The sequence below is a fragment of the Mustela nivalis genome, assembly GCF_964662115.1.
Source record: "Mustela nivalis genome assembly, chromosome: 2".
In the NCBI taxonomy this organism is placed as follows: Eukaryota; Metazoa; Chordata; class Mammalia; order Carnivora; family Mustelidae; genus Mustela; species Mustela nivalis.
Window position 1 is genome coordinate 39911102 of NC_139021.1, and position 18249 is coordinate 39929350.

The following is an 18249-nucleotide window of genomic DNA, read 5'->3' on the forward strand; positions in this document are numbered from 1 at the left end:
GAAGGGAAATTTTCTTTCCCAGATGGCTTAACAGGTGACTCCTATAAATTACACAGTACATTACAGCGGGCATCCGCTAGCCCGGTTATAGTAGAGAGTCTGTCAACATTTCCATTAGAAAGCCCTATTTTCAGAGTTTATAACTCAGCCATAAAATTCTGCTCCAAGCTGAGCCTTGGCTTTCTAGTTGAATTCTCAGCTCAGCGGCAAGCTCTTTTCTTTTCTTTTTTCTCCTTCATCTTCTCCATTCCCATCCACTCCTCTGTCCCCCTCCTCCCCTTTTCCATGACCAAAAAAAATTTTTTTAATCGTTGCTCTAAATTAACTAAGTTAGAGGATGACTTGTGCATAGGGAAGTCTTCCAACCATTTCATATTTAAGGACATCTTTTTTAATGTTCAGGTATTGAGATTTTTTTTTTCCAGAAACTGTTAGGAATCAAGATGTTTCTAATCAAGGCCTGTGTTGGAGTTCTTCAAACCATAATGAAGATGTATAAGCCATTAGCATTCAAGTCGGGGAAGGTTTTCAGGAGAGAGGATTTTATCTTAGAAATGTTTCACCTTGTTTCTTGAATTCCAAATGTCTACATTTAATTCCGTCCCCTAAAGGTAACAGCAATGGCATATATCCCGTTATTTCATCAACATGTGCACAGGGCTTTGGAGAACACAGCCTCAGCACAGCAACTTCCAGATGGCCAGTATGTGTGTTTACAGGCCACCAGGATGGAGAAAAGACAACATGCAAAATACTAAGTGACAAAGAAGGTGCACAAGTGACAAGCGGAGGTCTGCTGTTCCAAGTCTGGTCAGTCACAGCCTGGGGAGTTTTTATGGCCTATTCAAGGCTGTGGTGCAGACTAAACAAATTTTCCTTTACTTTCACCATGACATCCTTGAAGACCAAGCCAGAAGGTGGGGAAAACTAATGCACACAGCCAACTCTGCTCAAAGGAGAGACTGCGGCTTCACTGTGAAAGCTCTGTGGCAGACCTTGGAGCTTCATGCCCAGGACCCCCCCACCCACCAAAACTCTATCTCAGACAGAAAGTGAAGCCTCACAGGAATTTCTCTGCTAAGGCAGGAGAGGGAGGGGGAAGTTCCAAGAATATGACTGAAACACTCTCAGAGGAACAAGAAGAACAGAGCAGGTCAGAGTGGCACTTGAACAATTCTCCCAAGACCCAGACCAAGAAGGGTGTATCTGAAAACGGTTCAAAGTGCTCGCTTTTGGCAGCACATATACTGAAAACAGTTCAGAGAGAAGGTGGTCTTTCTCATCAGGTCAGCCTCTGTCTTGATGCCAACTGAGCAGGTCCTAAAATTAGGCATCACCTCCCACCTAGAGGGGAGATGGCCCAGGGGCAAAGGGTAGCTCATTTCCCTCTTTACCCAGGCAGAGACCTATCAACCTCCTCCCCCATCAAAACAGGAGACTGCAGCTGTTGGATTGTCCAGGGAGTAGCATTTTGGCTTGAGAAATGTTCCGATGGAAGGTGCTAAGATTTATCTACTGAGTTCGCCCCAGGCACATCTGTTGAAGAACCTCACTCACATATCCACTTCTCCCAGCCGATCACCTTCTCATATGTTTTTCATATCTTTTTTTTTGTTGTTGTTGTTAATATGCTTGCTCATTAGCAAAGGTATTTGGCTTGGAGGAAAACTGTACCCCTTTACAGCTCATCTTTTCCTCCTCTTGAGTCCCATACTCATGTCATAATATTTGAGTTTGTGATATACATCACCATCATTTCCATAGCAATGGAAACAGCACCCCCTGTGAAAACAGGATTTGCGATTCAGTGAAAGAAAAAGAACTGAAAAGAACTTCAGAGAACAGCTGGAACAGCCTCCTGCCATAGACAGGTACATAGCGAGGCAGTCCAAGGACTGTTTTCGATCAGCACACTCCACTCACACGCAGAGCACACACACCCCTCCTCACTGCTCTGGAACTAGGTGTCTGACTGTGTCTCTGCTGCACAAACTAGCCAAGAGCTTCAGATGGCAAGAACTGCATCTTGTTCATCATTTTCCCTTGAGCATCTTAGCTGATGGCTGAGAATTGTGGGTACTTCAGTGAGTTTGGTGAATGACGCAGATGCTGTATGTTGGACCTGTAATCAGCTTTACAGCCAAGATCCGCTTATGATGTGTCTAAGCATCCTCTGTCATAATTGAAAGATACTGAAACTCTGATTTTCTATATGAAAGAAGTAAATTGTTCAAGGATATCCACAAAATAATTATTCATTTTAATGCCTGAGATAAGTTACTGATTCACCACCTCAGTGTCTTATTGTTCTTCTTAAAACCCGGCAAATTCATCTTCATAACAATTCACTTTCTGCTAGGACATTCCCAATGTACCCTATGTCTCTTTTAAGTATTAAATTCTATTGTAGTGGGACTATATGAAAAAGCTTATTGGAAAAAAAAAAAAAGAAGAAATGAAAAAGTAACACCATGAAAATGTAGAACTGTAACATCTTTTTGTTTTAATCCAGTGGACTTGTTCTACGTTTTGAATGAACTGGAAATCATAATCAAATTAATGTAAAGCAGAAGTGATTAGTGTTAGGGGCAAGGGAGGAAGTTTTACTATAATAAGATCTATTTCATCTAAAAAAAAATTCTAATGGTAACTCAAAGCACGGAGTGAGGATTCTGTAAGCCTCAATTCTAGTCTGGCCATCATTTGCTGAGTGACCCTCACCAGGGCACACAACTGGTCTGGGCCTGTTTCCTCATCCATAAGATCCCTGACTACCTCACAAGGGTCATTGTAAGGAATAAATAAAATAATGCATGCAAATGTCTGTGATATTCTTAATTGTATACAAGTGGCAACTATGTGCGTTACTAAAATTATTCAGGTAAGGGTGTTCCCAGTGCCTAACACGGTGGACTGCTTGCCAATTTAGTGGTTGCCAGCCAGGAATGATGGTTTCCACTAACAATCTCACATTTGTTAAAGAAAACTAGAGCCAGACAGTAAAGCAGCAAAAATAGATTTCATTCAGAAACTATTGCAATAGGGGCAAAGAGACCTCAGTAGAGAACTGGGCTGAATTCCGAATACAAGAGGAATAAGTGGGGATTTATAGCCAAGGCGGGGGCTGGTGAATGGAAAATTACTAAGAGTAGATACCAAGGGTAGGGGGAGTTCTTGTTTATCTGACCTAATGGGAATTCTTGCTGAAGGCAGACCCATATAAAAGATGGGGGATTCTCTCTAGACTGAATTAGCAAGATTCTTGCTGACTTGGGCTGTGTAGGTCACACAAGGACTACAGGGTGGAAGTAGGGACAGGGCCTAGGTCAACGCCTAATGGAGAAGAGGGCTGAGGGAAGCTTAACTGAAGTTTGGTCAAGAACAAAGTTTTGTCAGATTACTGAGTAATACTCCGTTTTAGCCTGTGGTTCTCCTCACATGTCTGCTTTTGACTATACTTGTGCCACTTGTCACCATTCTCCTTTTTTAAAATATATATGTATCTGCTTCCTGGGCCCTAGTTTAGGCATCAGATACAGATAAGAAAGCAAGCCACGGATTGAAATAAATGTAAATATGTAGGTTCTGATTTATAGACTGAGAACATTCCAAAGTTAACTTTCTTTAAAGGAGAAGCCACGTCTCTTTTTTCTTCTCTTTCAGTTTTCCCTCCCTTCCCCTATAGCCCTCCGCAAATAAGAGAGGGAGAAAAACCATATAGGACTCTTGACTCGGGGAAACAAACTGAGGGTTATGGAAAGGGAGGTGGGTGGGGGGTGGGGTAATTCGGTGATGGGCAATAAGGAGGGTATGTGATATGATGAGCACTGGGTGTTTTATATAACTAATGAATCAGTGAACACTATATCAAAAAAAAAAAAAAGCCACTCGAAGTATTTTTTTTCACCCCAATAAATGATGCCTTTTCTGTAATAATTTTTTTCCCTTTCACTAAAGTATAATCTGTCCCCTAACCCCCAAACTTCAGCAAAAATGACAACTGACCAGAAACAAACAGAAACTTTTATTTGCTGACCCTTGTATGTCATCACAAAATTCCATTGTAACCCAGATTCCTCATTATCTGATTGGAGCCTCTGAGTTTCTTTTAGACCAATTTCATAGATAGACCCAGTATGTGTCCAAGAGCCCTGGAACTAGCCAATCATCAGACTGACAGATGCAGATATACTGACGATCAACCTTTTAGCCAAATGACCATATACTTTTTGGCACTACCGCTTTCAAGCTTTTTAACCCAAGAGCCCTAGGAGGCTTTGACCATCTTTCTGTTCCTTTCCTGCCACTTCGATCAAAGAGGCAATTTTCTTCTTCTCTGTCCATCACATAGCAGTTAGATTATGAGGAATATTTTCCCCTCCTCTTTTACCTCATAGATCCCAAATCATTCTTCTGCCTCCTCTTTTCCCTTCATTAAGTATGCAATTCCTGGCCTCATTTTCACTTTATATTGGTCTCTTGTGGTTTTTTGTCCAGATCTGGGATTCTGCATATTGCTGCAGCTCCCTGACCTCCTTCACAATCCTAATGGGATCAATGATGACGATAAGATCCATAAGTGGGCTGGGGGGTTGATATAGGTGTTTTTAGTCCTGACAACCTACGGGAAGAGGCAAGAAGCCCAGAGGCCATAAGTGAATTGATCATGTAAAGTATGACCTACTGCTAGACAGTTTAAGGAACTTGCTTTCTGATTCCAAATTCTGTATTCTTTCTGCTAAACTAAATAGATTTTTTGTCCCATTCATCTTCCTTTATTCCATTTCCATTCTCCTTCCCATGTTTCATTCACTACAAATTTTAAATCAACAATGTAAGTATTCAACCCCTTAACTTCCCTTTTCCTCCATTTTTATCCTCACCCTTCACCGTACAATTCCCCAAAGCCTGCATTTCCTTCCCTAGGGTTAATATAGTCCCAAAGATCTATCCTGCCTTGAGAAATCACTGGACAAACAAAATGAAATCTGGGGCAGATAGCAGATCCAAGTTTTGGGAGCTGTGAAACATATACATTTTGAGAGATACCTTTAAGAGAAATAATCCAAAATTACTAATATAAAACTAGGCAGACATATAGTTATTTATTTAGAATTAGAAAAGAAATTAGAACTACAAATTTTAAAAGCTAACAAAAATCACAATATCCAGAAAGTCACCAAAATATTTTTAACTGACTGACACATCTGTGGTTTTTTTCTACATCTTTTGGCTGTTACTCACTACCTCTTTTTTTGATAAGAACATTGTGATATTTTCAATATAGAAATTGTTTTTAAAGATTTATTTATTTTAGAGAGAGACAGAGAGAGTATGAGTGGGGGTGGGGGGCTGACTTCCCATAGAGCCTGATGCAGGGCTCAATCTCAGGACCCTGAAATCATGACCTGAGCCAAAATCAAAAGTTGGATGCTTAACTGAGCCACCCAGTCACCCCTCTATATAGAAAAATTTTCTGATTTTTTTCCTCTAGAGTAATTGTTCAAAATTAATTTTGTATACTTAGTAGTTTATTTTGGCTTCATAGGTATTAATGAGAATACTATCCTAAGATGCTATACATTAGAATGCTTAAAATATAAAATGTCACTTGATACTACAGCTATTGTTTGTGTCCTACAAACATAGAAATTCTGACAAATACTATTCTGTGCAGTTCTCATAAATAAAGACTTTATAGTGCCTTTATAATTGCATGCAGTATGTCAAGGAACATAATTTCATCAAGAGAAAGAACTTCCATTTTGTTTAAGTGCTGATAAGAATTAAATCTATTGCTTGCAATTTTACAGATCTACAGTTTGACTTTCCCACAGCTTGTAGCTCCCCACAATTTAAACTGTTCCTTCTCCATACCACATGCTTCTCACGCTGGGCAGAGCTGTGGACTAAGGCTTCTCTTCCTGCAACTTCGGATTAAAACACCAGGGAATTCATTTCAGTGAGCAATGGGCATATACTTATATTATTTCCACATGCTACATCTAGAAAACTAGTCATGGAGTAGACTGAAAATCATAAATTTATCTTACAAGACCTAAACTAAGTGAACCCTAACACAACTTCCACTTAGATGGATCCCAAAAATGTCCATAGTTCTTCCATTACCATCTAGTGTGAGGAAAAGAACAAAAGGGGAAATTCAGAATGGAGAGAGGCACTGGTCTTAACCAAGTACAGTTAAAGCGGTCTACCTTTAAAATTTTTACAAAAACTAGGACTACATAAACACATTATTGGGTTCCTCTCAAGGTTTGAAATATAAATTTTATTCCCTTCCTGGTAAATCTGCCTCTGGTAGTTAGGCACCAGCCAGCTTCCCTAAACAATCTTCAAGTTACTTTAGAATGAAAGGTATAACCAACAAAAATTGAAAGCAGGGTTATCTTAAAAATGCTTTACTAGGATTAAATCTTATTGATAAAGCTACTGAATCCAGTAGACTCTAGAGTCCTTGACTACAGGTCATTTTATTGTCTTTTTATCTGTATGATATACCTGTCTTTTTATCTTGTATGGTATACCTGTAAAAGTGCTCAACACAAGTTTTGCGATGAATGAATGAATGAATACATGAATTAACAAATGCTATGAAAATCCAACATTTGAAAATATATCCTTGGTAAGTAAAATAGAATGTGAGGTAAGGAAGGACAGATTCACAGTACCTAAGATTGTAATGACTGCCCCACACCTATCAAAGATGATGTAATTCAAATGATAGCGTCTTCAAACAGAGACTGTTGTTGTTTGATAGTGAACAATTTCTATCCAAACAAAAATGTTTTTAAGCACTCAGGGACATGAATTCAAAATGGAAATGGATTTGGAAAAAACATAAAACATTTTGCCATCTGTTGCCCTGCTGAGTTACTGAAGAATATCCTCCTGAAATGTTCATATTTTCAGATTAATTGGTCCATGGCTGCCAGACATGAAGAAGAAAGAAAATCTGAAACTGAGTGATTCCACTAAGCTGTAAATGATGCACTACAAAGACACTGCTATTTGGAGATGGAGTTGTGGATTAAAAGTGGAGTCAAACCAGGGGGAACATTCTTAGGTTGTCAGAACATTTTATCCAACAATTAATCATAAGCAGCACATTCCAATAATTTTGATTAATTTAATGCTTAATATGTTTTTAATCTCAAAATTTCTACCAAAATATATTTACTTCACATTCCTCATCTTCAGAGAATCATCTTTTTAATTTTAATAAGCATCAGGAATTTGATGAAGAATTTGGAGTAATGGAAGGAAAAGATAAAGGGGATAGAATGAGAGACAAATGAAATGAGTGAGATTTCCAAAATAGCAGCAAACAAAGAGAGGAGAATAAAGTAATCAAAGAAAGCCAGAACTGCTTCTCATATTTTAGTCATGCCTTTCCTCTAAGGAGTATAGCACAAACCAAGCTCCAATCTACTCAAAGCTAAAGAAAACAATACAAAATTGGTCTCACTCCTGTACATCTCTATCTCTCACTGCCGCCAGAGTTTCTGGTGGCTTCCTGAGAGCCCAAGATGAACAGCCAGCTCCACAAGTCTTGTGGATCATTTCCCAGAAGGCCCACTTGGGTGTCACCTCACCAGTAATCATGGAGGGAATTTGCAAGGCTTCACCACTGGAGATTAGGTTGTGATGGAGAAGGGGGACAGGTCTTACAGCACCCAGGGTTCAGATCTTAGCAGACCAAATTCCTCCTCACAGTGGTACCAGTTAGAGATCCCGCCAGCCGCACTGCCCATCTATAGAGACAAGCCAGTGGCCCCATCCAGTTAGGAAACTTGGTGTGCAGTTCTGCCTGGTTCAGGACCCTGAACAACAAGCCCTGCCAGCCTTGAAGCTTATTCTGCCACCTCACCCAGACAAGGAAGTTAATTCACAGCCCCACCTACTGCTAGGTACAGTTGCTTCCCTGCCTGACCATGAAACCTTGCAAGAGCACCTAGAAAGCTAGGCAGCCCAGCAGCACTTGAACAGAAAGCCCAGCTAACAATTCTGCCTATGTACAGAACTCAGCTGGTGGCCCTGTCTGGCTGGGTAGCTCAGTGCACAGGTCTGCATAATTTGGTTTGCTGGCCAGTGAAATGTGCCAGTCTTGGAGCTTGCTCTGCTCCCTGTCTAGGCAGGTAAGATGATCCTGCCCATTACTGAGTATACACCTTAGTTTTATCCAACCAAGAAACTTCACCAAACCACCCAGGAGCCCACTTGCAGAGTTACTGAAGGAAAGAGTGCAGACACAGCAGCTCTACCCATCTGCAGAGCTAAGATACTGGCCCTGTTTGGAAGTCTGTGAACACTTCTGCCTAATTTTGGTCCCCAGCCAATTAGTTCTACTGGCCCTGAAGTCTGTTATATAGCCCCAACCAGGCAGAGAATCAAATCTGAAGCCCTGTCTGGGGCTGAATATAGCCTCCAGCTCTGCCTGACCAGGAACTCTTACCAAGAATACCTAGGAAGCTGCATAGTCCATCTGACAGCCCCACCAACAACAGCACCCAGAGAGCCCAGCCCAGCTACTGGCTCTGCCTATCTGCAGAACCAAGATAACAGTCCCATATTGCCAGGAAGATGGTCCCCCACCACCAAGGTTTAATGGCTATGGAGTCCATCCCACCACCCCACACAGGCAGGGAAGCAAGTTCACAGCCTCATCAAGGGCTGATTATAATATCCAGTCCCACATGATTGAAAAGACTAATCAGAGAATCCAGTCAACTGCAAAACCATCATACGGTCTTGCTTGATCAGAGAACTAAGAAAGAAGTCTTACCCTAATATTCTCAGCCAGTATCACTCCTTTAAACCTCAGTGCTTGGACAATAGCCTCACCAAATAGAGAACCTGATAGAGAAACCTACCTGCCCAAAAACACTACAAGTTGACCAGTCCAGAACCCTAAACTGAGATGACTGGTGAAGGACTATCTCTGCCAAAGTAAACCTATAAAGTCTGGAGGAGGAACCCACTTCCTCATATGCCCAGATACCAATGCAAGAAATCAAGTATCACAAAGAATCAGGTAAACATGACACCAAGAAAGGAAATAAATACATCTCCAATAACAGAGCCTAAAGAAATGGAGATCTATAAATGGACAATACAGAAAATTCTCTCAAGAAGTTTAGTGAACTTAAGAGCTGAATAAGAGGGGCGCCTGGGTGGCTCAGTGGGTTAAGCCGCTGCCTTCGGCTCAGGTCATGATCTCAGGGTCCTGGGATCGAGTCCCACATCGGGCTCTCTGCTCAGCAGGGAGCCTGCTTCCTCCTCTCTCTCTGCCTGCCTCTCTGCCTACTTGTGATCTCTGTCTGTCAAATAAATAAATAAAATCTTTAAAAAATAAATAAAAAAAAAAGAGCTGAATAAGACAATGACTGAGTTGAACATTTGAATAGAAAGCTTCAACAACAGACTTGATCAAACAGAGAGAAGAATCAGTGTACCAGAAGATAGGTCATTTGGAATTATCCAGCCAGAGGAACAAAAAGAAAAAAGAATGAGTAAGAGTGAAGAACACCTATATAACTTATGGGACATCATCAAGAAAACAATGTACACATTATGGGAAACCATCTACACATGATGGGAATTCTAAGAGGAGGAAAGAAAGGGCCAAAATTAAAGTATATTTAAAGCAGTAATGGTTGAAAATTTCCCAACCCTGGAACAAAAAATAGACACCCAGATTCATGAGGTCTAGAAGACCCCAAATAAGCTGAACCTGGAAAGGGCCAAACTGAAACACATTATCATTAAATTATCAAAAATAAAAGACAAAAAGATAAATTTGAAATAAAAGACAAAGAGATAAATTTCTAACAAGAGAAATTTCATATATAAGGTAACCCCCATAAGACTTTGTTTAGATTTCTCAACAGAAACTTTGCAGGTCAGGAGAGAATGAGATGATATATTCAAAATACTCAAAAAAAAAAAAAAACAAACCCTATAAACCAAGAAAACTATACCCAGCAAAGCTGTCCTTCAGAAATGACGGAAAGATACTTTCCCAAACAAAATATGGAGTTTATCACCACTAGATCTGCCTCACAAGATATGCTAAAGAGAGTTCTTCAAGCATAAAGAGTGTTAATATCATCAAAACATATGAAAGTAAGTGTAAAAAACACTGATAATAGTAAATATATGTTCAAAGTTAGATTCTCTAATATTGCAAAGGCAGTGAATAATTTGCTTACAACTCTAGTTTAAAAATTTAAAAACACAGTAAAATGACCATAACTAAAATAATTTTTATTGCATACACAAAATAAAAAATAGGTAAGCTGGGGGCACTGGGTGGCTGAGTCAGTTAAGTGTCTGCCTACCACTCAGGTCATAATCGGTCATAATCCCAGGGTTTGGGGATCAAGACCTGCTTGGGGCTTCCTGCTCAGTAAAGAGTCTGTTTCTCCCTCTCCCTCTGTTCTCCCTCTGTGCACACACTTGCTCTTTCTCTCTCTCTCTCAAATAAATAAATAAAATCTTCTTAAAAATTAAGTAAACTGGGTATCAATCAATAACCTACAATGTGAAAAGGTGAGAGAAAAGCAAAAGCATGAAGTTAAGAAATGCTTTAAAGTTGTCATCAGCTTAAAATGTTATAAATATAAGTTAAGTGACTCCATGGAAACCATAAACAATGTATAGTAGTTATGTGAAAAATTATGTAAATGAATCAAAACACACTACTACAAAAAGTCATCAAATCACAAGACAGAAAATAAGGAGCAAGGAACAAAGAATCTACAAACACTCATAAAACAATTAACAATTAACAAAATAGTAATAAGTCCTTGATATCAATAATTACTTTAAATGTAAATGGAGTAAATTCTCTAATTGAAAGACGTCAAACAGATGAATGGATTTAAAAGATAAAAAGCAAACTAGATCCAAAAATATGCTCCCTACAAGAGACAGAGTTTAGCTTTAAGACACACATAGACTGAGAATGAAGGGATGGGAAAACATATTTCAAGCAAATGAGAACCAAGAGAAAGCTGAGGTGTTTATATTTATAATAGGCAAAACAGACTTTAATAGTTATAAGAGACAAAGAAGATCATTACATAATGATAAAGGGGGTCAATCCATCCTAATAAGATATGATAATTATAAATATTTAAGCATTCAATATAGGAGCACCTAAATTTATAAGGTAAATACTAACAGAACTAAGAGAAGACATAAATAGCAATACAGTACTAGTTTGGAGCAAATAGCACATGAAAAGAATGATGCTTAACATTAGTTGTAAGGGAAATAAATATTAAAACCACCTTGAGATACTATTGCTTGCATACATATTAGATAGGCTTTTTAAAAAAAGATATTTACCAAATACTGCTGTTGAGGATGTGAAGAAAAACATTATGATAAGTAAAAAAAAAAAAAAAAAAAAAAACACCTCAAAAGGCTATTATATAATATATGACATTGCAGAAAAGACAAAACAAGGACAGAAATCATATCAAGAGAGGAGAAGGGAATTGAGAGAAATTGGAGGAGGAGGTGAACCATGAAAGACTATGGACTCTGAAAAACAATCTGAGGGTTTTGAAGGGGTGGGGGGTGGGAGGTTGGGGGAGCCAGGTGGTGGGTATTATGGAGGGCACATATTGCATGGAGCACTGGATGTGTTGCATAGACAATGAATTGTTACACTGAAAATAAATTAAATTAAAAAAAAAAAAAGAAATCATATCAGTGGTCATCAGGGGTTAGGACAGGAGAAGGAATTATCTACAAAGGAACTTGAAGGAAACTTACAGGATGATGGGAATGTTCTGTATCTTGGCCATGGAGGCAACTGCATGACTGTGTAAATTTTTCCAAATTCATCAAACCATATGGAAAAAGGGTAAATTTTACAATATGTAAACTCTACCTTAGTAAACCAAAGAAGGCATTACAATAAATCCAAAATTAAATGCATGTAAATCACTCTGTGAATCATGATTTTAATGACATTTACTCAAATCAGGCTGAATTCAGAGCATTATTTGAATTACTGAAATTTTTTTGTGATGGATTTTTCAGATGAATAGAATACATTTTCCTAAAGTGTTTACTGCAAATAAAAGTTGTTCAAAAGTGAGACTTCAGGGGCGCCTGGGTGACTCAGTGAGTTAAAGCCTCTGTCTTCAGCTCAGGTCATGATCCAGGGTCCTGGATTTGAGCTCCAAATCTGGCTCTCTGCTTGGCAAGGAGCCTACTTCCCCCACTCCCCTGCCTACTTGTGATATCTGTCTGTCAAATAAATAAATAAATATCTTTTTTAAAAAAAAGATTCTAAAAAAAGTGAGACTTCATTTCATATTACTATAACCAATTAGCATATATGGTAATTATCCATGGCATAATTGAATATTCATTGATACAAATATTCAAGAAACATTTCCTGAGTGTAACTAGACTATAGCTCAAAAGTACTCACTTCTCCCCAGTTCTGGACCAGTAGGATATGCTTCAGACTTCTTCAATAAACTTTCATAAGGTATGATCAGACAAGATCAAATCTTAGAAAAATTACCTCAAACTTAGCTTCAAATGGTCCATAACAGTAAGGTTGTTTAATATTAGAAAATAATATCATACAGTATAGCAACATTACAAAGATGGTAATTAATACACCTAGAACAAGTGAAACCTACCAAAGAAATTTTTTGTTATTGAATAAATAAATAATAATTGTCTTGATTGTACAATTTAAAAAGGCTTTTCATTTTCATGTGTGTTATCAGGGCTTCAATATAGAACATATTGTCAAGATTAGTGACATGTGAATACCAATGGTGTTTTTCAAACACCAAGTACCAGTATTTTCTGGTAAATGCCAATTTTCACACAACAAATTAACTAAACATAACACAATTTCAGGAGATGATAATATCAGCATAATTCACCCAAATTATAAAAATGGCAACACTTAAAATCATGCACATTATTTCACCATTTCATAAAACTTCTCTTTAAACCTCTACGAACTTTCCCAGAGTAAAAAGATTCCTCAAAACCTCATGATAACATTAAACTACAAAATTCTGGAAATGCAGGGAGTTATTTTTCAAATTTTTGCCTTAAGGTTTTTTTTAAGTCTATGAAAATATATAGTGAGGAGTGTGTTGAGAAAGGTGGAGAGGGTGCCTGGGTGGCTCAGTGGGTTAAGCCGCTGCCTTTGGCTCAGGTCATGATCTCAGGGTCCGGGGATCAAGTCCCGCATGGGCTCTCTGCTCAGCAGGGAGCCTGTTTCCTCCTCTCTCTCTTTGCTTGCCTCTCTGCCTACTTGTGATCTCTGTCAAATAAATAAATAAAATCTTTTTTAAAAAAGTGGAGAAAAAAAGAGCTTCTGGTTGATGGATTCAATATGTCTGAAAACACTTCAATAATGTAGAGAAAAAACTTCAAGAGCAAGAATTTTTATAAATAGAAGACTTTCAGCAAGATGGACAGGTGAGCAGTTCTTGCATCAATTGTACCCACAGGAGAAAGGTCTCAAGAAAGCTAGTTGATAGAATCTTCTGTAAGACAGAGTTGGCTACATCCAAAGATTCATCTTTTACTAAAACAATGTCATAAGAGTCCATGTACTTTTTAAAAAGCTCTTCCACCCTATCATTTAGATATCCAATTTTCAGAATGTGTTCAACATTAGCTACTTCATCTGCCATTCTTATATCCCCTTGAGAATCTCCCAGCAGAGTTAGTTGCTATTGTCTTTTCATCAATTGAAATATTCTGTATTCTTCAAGGCACCATCATGTTTGTTAAATAAAGAAATTAGTTTGCTTTTAAATCCTTTGAGCACCCCCATTACCATCAAAATCCATGAAGCCGGACACTACTGTGATGTTTGGGTGATAAACGCTAGCCTGATGGACTACCTCCTCCAGCATAACACCAATACCAGCTGAAAATATGAACACAGAAATACTGTATCGCTGGAGTTTATCAAAGAAATTCTCATACTCTTCCTTGAGCATAACATCAGATTCTGCCACCATGTGATTTAATATACCATTCAACAAGCAAATCATGTGATCTAGTATACCATTCTACCATATAGGGCTACTTCTCTTCTACAGTAAGAACAGGATCAATTTTAATAGCGTATTATTCCTTTAGTTGCAGTATCTTTTTTCAGCATTCATCTGTAACTAGCTTACTGTTGTCACTGATGGAACAACATGTTGGGTATCTTTTCCATTCACAGGAAAATCTACTCAGTGTCATCAAAGTTTGTTACTACCTGAAGTTTGACAGCTTCTTCCTTAATAAGACCACAGATAATCTCTTCTACTCTTAACAGGGCTCTTGTTTCAAACTGGACCTCTCTGGAATTATTGCATCATTCTCACATGTATAGTGAGATTAGACATTTTTTGGTTATCCAATCTTCCTTAGGGCACTTGAGTTCTTTTGTACTTGAATTTGTCTTAGGATAACAGCATAGGTGGTAAGCAATATCCAGAGATGCAGGGCTTGGATACAGACATCTTGATGATCTTGGTCTTCCATATTGTCTTTCTCTTTAAGGTACATATGTACTGGGCCAGGACCCCCCACGCACACACTAGTGCTTGCCACCACATCTATCCTTGCCACAGCCACCTGGCCCATGAAAGGGTGTCCTGTACCTCCCAGCCAGAAAAGAAACATTCAAAGACATTTTTAATGGTCCAGACATTTTAACTCTCAGATCACTCAGAAGCAAAATGATAAAAATGTAACATAAGACCCAAGAACATTACTTAACAGTGAACAGAAGAAGCAATTTATATACATGGTATTTTTAGTTATAATCTCTCTGCTGAAGGATACCTCAGACTAGAATCCAATGACCTTAGGTACTAGTCCTATCTACACCAATGCAGTTTCCCTACTGCCCATATCCATCTTTGAAATAATTAAATAACCCAGCAATTTCAATAAGGTTTTACTGTAAATATGAACTCACAAATGCTTCCTAAGTTCCCAAAGATAAGCGATCTATACAGGGTTGGCTTCATGGACATGCCACTTATGCATTCAGGTGCATAGATTAGAAGGGCCTAAAGTTGGTTTAATGCTGTCACTATATTGACATTCTTCACAATTTAACAAGGACCCCATATTTTAATTCTGTAGTGGGCCCCATGAATTATGTACCTGGTACTAATTATAAATACCAAAACTGACATGAGGATTCTGAGTTACTCTTTACATATAGTCACTTGTGTCATGCATTTGACAAAAATCTGATCAAATTTACCTTCAAACACTTTAGTTAATAAACTAAAGCTGGAAAACCAGCAAGTTGGACTCATATAGTACCTAGGAACCTCTTGTAAGATAGGCATGTTGCAAGAATAATTCATCTGTTTCAGAGTTTGGAACTTCCACTTCCTGCTCTAGTAAAATAGGGTAAAGAGAAAACAAGATAGACTTTCCTCTCAGGTGATCAATTGTCTTCGTATGGGAGCACATATTTAAACTTGGTTTTCTCTAAATTTTCATTTTATTCTTTGATTCTTCCTCCTAAAAAGTTTTATATATTAATTTATTCATTCATTCAATGTCTGACGAGTACCAAATATATGCCAGGCATTTTGCGCAACACTAGATAGACAATATAAAACAAGGCCAAATAAAAATAAAACAAGAAAACAGTCTCCTTCCACAAGAAACTTAAGGTCATCAAATCAATCACACCTAATTTTCTCATTTATAGTCTTTATAATTTTGTGATATTTTCTCCCAGGGTATTAATTTCTAATCTATGAATCTAGAGAAACAATAAGATACATACCAGCTTTTTCAATAGCAAAATAATAGAAATGTACCTTGTAAAACATCAGCTTTTACTATTTAATAATGAAAGTTGGCTGGAAAAAAAAAAAAAAAAGTGCCTTGAACTGTGTGAAAGGAATCCAGTGAATAGTTAGCATTGCTCCTAATCTAAACCATGTCACCATTCTTCCCTTCCTATAAATGGCCTGCACTATCATGGTCAGTGTCAGAGCTGGCTCCCAGCCCAGTCAGCCCCTGCAGCCAGCAGGACCTAGGGCAGCAGTGTCTTTTATAAGTAGGTAAAAAGGATTTGGCTTGAATCTCAATTGCTGAGTCTTTCTGCAAGATGGCAAATACATAACCCAAGTGCTTTGGAGCGGAGCTGATTTTAAAAGCATCAGAACAAATGAGCTTTCTCTTAATCGTGGTCCAAACAAAAACCAGTTGGTCCCCTGCAGTCTTTCTTCATCCTCAGTACTGTAACTATGGCTCTTCGGTCTGGAAAAGCATCCCCCTTATTCATTAGCCATAACACAAAGCAGCAGATGCCTAATATCTATTTCCATACCAGCTTCTGGGCTGAGGAAGTAACAACTGGTTGGAATTAAGCCGAAACTGGAAACATCCTGGGGTTCATTTTTATTTGAGGTTACAAAATCAACAAGTGCCATTTTTCTGAGCTGGGTAAAAGTGAGCAAGGTAAAGGTATCAAATGGCACTCAATTCGTACATGAATGAAGGCTCATATCCCCTGACAGCTTGGCATGGGCGAATTCAGTTCCTGCAAAGCATATGGAGACTTTTATTTCCCCTCTCAGTGAAAATGTGTTATTTTATGTGCTCAGACTATTACCTCCTCCACTGCCTTTTTAGAGAACATCTATTTCTGGTGAGAGCTGCCAATTTATTATCCCACAATCTCACCCCACATTTGGACACATGACCAGTATGTTCCAATCAGAATCTTCCTTGGGGTTTCTCACAAGATTTGGAGGGAAAGCGTTTTCTTTCCTCTCTAGGCTATAAGAATATGAGATCTTGGATTCCTAGGGTCTCATGGAGTCAGAGAACTGAAGAGAACAGGGCTACAAATGGAGAACAGGAGAAATGAGAAATGACAAGGGAGCCCTGGTGTGCCTGTTCCTGGACCTAATCACCCAAAGGCCAGACCCTCCTCTGCGCCATCATTTTAGTGAATAAGCTACACCATCTCTTTTTATGTATTACTTTGTTTATGCTAGTCAAGATTGGCTCTCTGACACTGTCAAGGAAAGGCGTCCTGACCAATTCACTCTCTATGCTATAGGCTACGTGTTTACAGCCTGACTGACATCAAGCAAGTTCAAATCATAACCAAGAGGGTGAGATGGAGCCATATTCTCATACTCAAGGAAGCCTACCTCCAGTCAATTAATTTCTTTAAAGTCTGTCAGAGTCACACATAACTTGGTGAAAGCAACTCATTTAGAACCTAATGTTCTTTTCTGTGTGGAGTGTATCCATCAATCATGGTGTATGTGCTGGCATTTGGACAGGCGAGTATAAGCCATGTAGAGAGAGGAGGCAGGGCATATCCAAAAACCCTCCTCAAACCCAGAACTTTGTCATACAGCTAATGAAAGGAAAGTGCTGCTAGGTCCTCGAACTTTCATTTATATTGCAGTCAGTTCCCTTCAACAACTGGCTCCATGGATTAAGACTCATGCTTCTGCAAATCATTAACTTCTATACAAAGGTAGAGACCAGATTAAATGAACATCATTTTGAACAAAAGAATGAACAAAATGAACAAATAAACAAAAGAATTCCAAGTCATGTTATCAATCTGCTCCTCCATACTGCCCATTACGCATCCCCTTCCCATTCCACCCACACTTTCATTTAGGGACCTCTACTATTCATTCATTCATTCTACAAATACTTCTGAGTGTCTCCATATTCCTGCCATCATGATTTAAAACATGAGTCTCCCCTGATGCTCTCTGGTTACTCCAAACAAAAATTAACAAACTGAGGGTTGGGTGAAATATAAACATCAGGATCAACAAATCAAAAAAAGGGGTAAAACCTACTGTCACAACTCATTAAAAACTGGGAGCTGAGGACACAAAATGTTCCTACATCTCCCAGAAGTAGTACTGGTGACCTAATAAATCCTGAAAATTTCTATGAGTACTCCCAACAAGGGGAGGAAAGAACTTAAGTGGAGTTCTCTCTTTTCCTTCTTTTGAGAGAAAATGGTTTCTGGGGAAATAATAATAAGGTAAAATGAATAAACAGGGCTGGCTCTCTCTGATGGACTGAAGACTCTAGAACTCTACATAGCTTGGGGAAAATATTCCAAAGCCCAAGAGTGTCTACCCAATGAAAGAGGAAATACCTTCAACTATATCTGTGAAGATGAAAGGAGAATGAGTCAGAATAAGTCATTTATTATATATCAGCACA

General features: G+C 38.6%; 1 pseudogene across 1 annotated transcript; it reads right to left on the reverse strand.

Moving 5' to 3' along the window:
• Positions 1 to 13469: 13469 nt before the first annotated feature.
• Positions 13470 to 14652, reverse strand: LOC309859279 (cytosolic 5'-nucleotidase 3A pseudogene; annotated as a pseudogene). The gene is made up of 2 exons: positions 14523 to 14652; positions 13470 to 14362 (listed from the first exon to the last, which is right to left on the reverse strand). The product of its transcript is annotated as a cytosolic 5'-nucleotidase 3A pseudogene (transcript).
• Between the last annotated feature and the right edge of the window lie 3597 nt (positions 14653 to 18249).